The sequence below is a fragment of the Trichosurus vulpecula genome, chromosome 5 (genome assembly GCF_011100635.1).
Source record: "Trichosurus vulpecula isolate mTriVul1 chromosome 5, mTriVul1.pri, whole genome shotgun sequence".
Taxonomy (NCBI): domain Eukaryota; kingdom Metazoa; phylum Chordata; class Mammalia; order Diprotodontia; family Phalangeridae; genus Trichosurus; species Trichosurus vulpecula.
Genome location: NC_050577.1, coordinates 203,995,726 through 204,001,725, shown reverse-complemented (window position 1 = coordinate 204,001,725; position 6,000 = coordinate 203,995,726).

Below are 6,000 nucleotides of genomic sequence, written 5' to 3'. Positions count from 1 at the left end.
AGGGAGAAGGGGGACAAGAATAGATATTTCTAGAGTCTCTTCCTCTCACCCTTCTCCAAGGGAGAATTGATTCCTTCTAGGAAGGGAAGCAGGAGATTGGGGCCAGATTGAGAGAGGGTACTGGCTAGAATTATTTCTATCTGCCTCCTTAAGTATTAGTTTAGGGGAAATAATTTTTAGGTTCAAACTACATTCCTGATCTCAATTCTTTACTGGGAAAAGAAGGGCCCCCAAAGCCATATCTCCACAGCTTGACCCTCTTCCCACCAAATACCAGTTTCACAATAAACACACATAGCAAATAGTAAATAAACCTATTCATCCAAGTAGATAGCAAATAGAAATCAGAGAAAATGTACTTGGGAGGATATGTACCAATCAATACACAGAGTCAATGAGCTCTCCCATTTGGAATGAGATAAATCAACTCAACCAAGAGAGAGGGTCTCAGCCCTCAACCAAGGGGAAATTTCCTCAAGCGTCTGGCATAGTAAGCTGGGAAGAGGAATAAGATCAAAATGTTGACTCCTCTGCATATTGGAAGCCAGAAGACCAGTAAGAAAGAGAAGATTTCTTTTCTTTATCTCTCATTAACTCTAGCCCTCACACAGGTAGAGGATATTGAGTGATCTCTACCAAAGAGAGACCCTTATACCAATGGGCTTTGAGGGTCGAGTTATACTTGGATAAGTGAGGTTACTTGCCATTTTACCATTTTTATGGTGTTTTGTGTATCTGGTGTTTGGAAGGAAGGGGCCAAGCTTGTAAGCATAAGCATGGGGCTGCCTTTTCCTGCTAAGGGTTATTGACCCATGAAGTTGTTTTTGTCTTGAACCTTTTGTGTCCTATAGATGTGGACACATATGACCAGGAAGGCAGATAGATATAATTCTGGTCCAGTACCCTTCTCAGAGACTGAAGAAAAATATGACCAGCTTCATGGCCCTTCTCTGGTTCCCCTCAAGGCAAGAATCACAGTATCCCTTAGAGTTAGGCAAGATTCCAGAGATATGGGCACAGAAAATCTTACACTTAGAATTCTTCACCCTTATTTTAAGGATGTCTTGTCTACTCAAGGAAACTACAAGAAGGGAACGTATCTTGCATTTTAAAAATGTGTCATTGATTTAATTTTTACATTATTGTCATTTCCCAGTTAATTCTGCCTCCAACTTGACAATGGGTCCTTCTCCTGTAACTAAGTATAATAAAAGGAAACAACATACTGCATATTGATGATGTCCAACAGTCATGCCCCCTTCCATACCTGTAGTCTCTACTAAGAGGTGGGAGGTATGCCTCATTATCAGTCTTCTGAAGTCAATATTGGTCAAAGCATAGAGATGAGGTATGTCTTTTACATTATTGGGGCCATTGTACATTTTGTTCTCTTGATTCTGTTTTCTTCACTTTGAATCAGTTCATACATGTTTTTACAAGGTTTTCTAAATTCTTTGTATTTATCTTTTCTTAACAAGCACAGTAATAGTCCATTATTTTCATATACCACAATTTGTACAGCCATTCCCCAAATGTCAGGAAATTTGTTACCAGTTTCTTACTGCAACCAAAAGTGCTGCTATGAGTATACATACTCACACACTCACTCACACACACACATGCATATACATATGCGTATTTTTAGAATATAGGGGTCATTTTTTTAATATGGGGTCTTATATTTTTTCTATATTCTTATAGTATCTATGGTGTTCATCAGGAGCAGAATAGTTCAGTAGTTGGTTGATTGGTCAGGGCATATTGATATCAGATATCAGATAACTTGAAGAGAAAGTAGACACTCATTCCCCAATTTAGTTGCTGTTCAGGGAAGTGTTTGACCCATCTTGAGTCTGGTTGGGTTAAAATTTAAAATCATTTGACCCCATGGTGCCATGAATCACCATCCTTGGGGGGAAGTGAGATTCTGAAATAGGGATTTGGGCAAGAGAGACATATGGAATGATTTTCGTCTTGGGCTTGGGCCTCCCCCAATGAGGCAGTGTCCCTAAAATATCCTGATGAGGTCACTAAGAAAATAGGATCAAGGAAGAGAAGAGAAAATCTAAAGTAATCTAAAGGTCTTACCTGGCTCTCTGTCCTTGTCCACAGAAACAAGAATAGATGACCATGAGTCAGAACTCCAGTCAGTTCCAGTTTGCCTTGGATCACTTCCATTCCATCTGTCTTTCCTTGATTCTTCCTTGATTAGCTCAGTGCAGCATGACCCTGAAGACTTGGTCCAAGTTGGCAGGATCTGCAATGCTGAGTTGTTTGCCTTTTAATAAGGTTTATGATTTAAACCTTGTGCTCTTAACACCTTCTTTGCAAGCCTCAGAGGGAAACAAAAATGTCAGAGTTGTTTACTCATTTCCTTCTTAACATGGAGACCTCTTATTTTGCCAAAGCATCTGTGGGTTTGAATCCACACAAAGTTAGGACTGTGCATGTGCACACACACACACACACACACACACACACACACACACAGAGGAAGTAGAGGAGTCACAGTTCCTGATAAGTTGCCAAAGCCACTCAGTAGCAAGATAACTTTCTAAGGATCCAAGTATCCCTAGACAACCCAAAAGTTTCAGACAATAAGTAAAGGACTCAGTCTCTACTTCCTCATAAAGGTCAATGTCCAGTTGCCCCTAGTAGCTTAAGAATGCTAAATGGTTATTTGTCCTTTGTTCTGGAAGAGGACCGATGACATCAGGAGGGTGATGTCTTGACTTGCAAGTGAATTGGATTTAAGTGAGGTAGGGCTGGTTAAGAGCAATGAGAGAGAAATGACAGCTCAGAGAGCACTTAAAAGGGCATATGTATAGGAATGATCAAGTCCATGAACATGCTAGTGAAAGGGAGGTGAAAGCAGCTATGTCAGACCCATTAAGCAGAATCCTGCAGCAACCCTCCTTCCCTTTTGCCCAATGAAGTGGGACTAGTAATGGCATGGCCAGAACCTGGATCTTGGAAGTTAAATAAATAGGATTATGAAAGGTAAGGAGGCTAAAGGAAGCTTTTAAAGGGGGAGGGGAAACCAATGATGAGAATAATGTGTTCAGAGAGGGTATCAGACTATAGGCCTGATACAGCAAAGTTATGTTGATAACTCCTGGGTGAGAAGGTTAAAAAGATAGACTGTGAATTTGACTTGAGGAGGGAATAACATACACACTCAATTGGGTATCTTATTCCACAGGAAAGTAAGGGGAAGGGGATAAAAAAAATGGGGGGATGATAGAAGGGAGGGCAGATAGGGGGAGGAGGTAATCAAAAGCAAACACTTTTGAAAAGGAACAGGGCCAAGGGAGAAAATTGAATAAAGGGAGACAGCATAGGATGGAAGGAACTATAGTTAGCCTTTCACAACATGAGTATTGCAGAAGTGTTTTACATAATGGTACATTTGTGACCTGTGTTGAATTGCTTGCCTTCCTGGGGAGGGTGGGTGGGAAGGGAAGAGGGGAGAGAATTTGGAACTCAAAGTTTTTAAAGCAGATGCTCAAAAAAAAGGTTGCTTTTTTGCATGCAGTTGGGAAACAAGATATATAGGGAATGGGGCATAGAAATCTATCCTGCCCTACAAGAAAGTAAGAGAAAAGGGGATGGGGGGCAGAGTGGGGTGACAGAAAGGAGGGCTGACTGGAGAATGAGACAATCAGAATATATGCCATCTTGGAATGGGGGGGGAGGGTAGAAATAGAGGAAAAATTTGTAACTCAAAATCTTGTGGAAATCAGTGTTGAAAACTAAAATATTAAATAAAAATGATAAAAATTTTAAAAAAGAATAGACTGTGGACAGATTATGGAGGATCTTAAAGGCCAATCCAAGGAGTTTGGACTTAATCTTGGGAAGTTATTGTGGGTTCCTGATCTGGAGAGTGACATGAGGAAAGAGGTATTGCGGGACATAATTCTGGCTACTGATGAGGGTTAAAAAAGGCCAAGGAGATTGGATTCTTGGTAGGGTGGATCTCTGCTGGGAATATCATTCTGAGTGTCTTCCTGGTATAGATAGGTAGTGGGTGGGAGCTTAGTGGGAAGGATAGAGGCAATTTGATTATCATAAGGAGGCTAGTAGTGGGGAGAGGAGGATGGAATCACCCATTGGTAAGGACTGGGACAACTGGAGGGGAACATATTGACTCATGAGGGTGAATGGGGGCACCTCAGTTGGCTTTATGGAAATCTGTGTCCTTGGAGCAAGGAGTAAGGAGATATATAAACCAAGGTTCATTTTTAGACCTTAGACTAAACTCTGTAACATGATGTTCTGGGCAAAGAATCCAAACTTCTGCCACTGATCTCTGTCCCAATGACTAACAGCTAGTGCAAACAAGGTTCTCATTTTGAGAGCCTCAAATTGTCTCATTACAGAAGGATAACACAAACCCAAATGATGAGGTAGAGAGGCTCGCATCTTGACTTTTCACTTTTAGAACAGAAACAATATGATTGTCAGCAGATGGATCCTTTGAGAAAAGATAGTGGCAGGCCCAAAACAAGGAGAATTGGGGGGGAAAGGCAGAGATTTTAAAGTTCTGTTTTGGACATGTTTAGTTTTAAATGTCAATGAAACATTTGGGTACAGATGTAAGATGTCCAGCAGGTTGTTGTTGAGAGAGAGTAGGATCAGGAGAGAGATTACAACTGGGTATATTTGCACATATGTACATATATAGGATGTTCCAAAAGTGTTAAGGTAGTTTTAGTTTTTAAAAGTAGTTTAAAGTTCTTATTTTTATGAACAATATTGTATTTTTCCCCAATTACATGTAAAAAAACCATTTTTAACATTCATTTTAAAAAAGTTTGAGTTCCAAATTCTCTCCCTCCTGAGATGGCGGTAAGCAATTTGATATAGGTTATACATGTACAATCATGCAAAACATATTTCCATATTAGTCATGTTGTAAAAGAAAACAGACCAAAAAGCAAGAAAAAATAAAGAAAGTAAAAAATAGTATGCTTGGATCTGCATTCAGAATCCATCAGTTCTTTCTCTGGAGTTGGATACCATTTTTCATCATGAGTCCTTTGGAATTTTCTTGCTGAGAATCTGGAATTGTTATTGCTGAGAATAGCTAAGTCATTCACAGTCGATCACCACAGTTACTGTGTACAATGTTTTTCTGGTTCTACTCACTTCATTCTGCGTCAGTTCATATAAGTCTTTCCAGGCTTTTCTGAAATCATCCTGCTTGTTATTTCTTATAGCACAGTAGTATTCCATTACAATCATATACTATAATTTGTCAGCCATTCCACAATTAATGGGTATTCCCTCAATTTCCAATTCTTAGCCACCATATAAAGAGCTGCTATAAATATGTTTTTTGTACAAATAGGTCTTTATCCCTTAGTTTAAAGTTTTTAAGCTTTAAATGAGATAATATTTACAAAGCACTTAGTAAATACTATATAGTAAGTGCTCTATGATAGTGATGATGATGATAATTATTATTATGATTTAACAGATTAAAATTGAACTAAGGCTTCTGGGACACTATATGTATTTTATACACACACAAATATATACCTACATATAAATTATACAAGGTCAGCTCATTTACTTTCTCAGTCTCGTCATCTACAAATGGAGATAGTAATACCTGTAGTAATTTATGTACAGAGTTGTTGCGAGGATAAATTTAGATAACATATGCAAACCTTTTTGCAAACCTAAAATGCTATATAAACATTATTTGATTCACATAGACATACATGTGTCTATATATATGTCATATGTATTTGGGAGTCATTGGGATTGAGATAATAATTGAGTCTATCTATGGCAGTCAATAAGATCACCAAGAGAGAGAAAAAAAGAGAGTCAAAGACAGTCCCTTGGGGTGTGGGATAATTTAGCAAAGGACATTGATGTAGCCACTTATCAGCAAGGAGCCTGATGGGAAGGTTTTTTTCTCAGCTGGCAGGAGGGACTGAAAGAGCATGGGAAGAAACTACAAATGCACTTGTGAAACCGAGTGGAGAG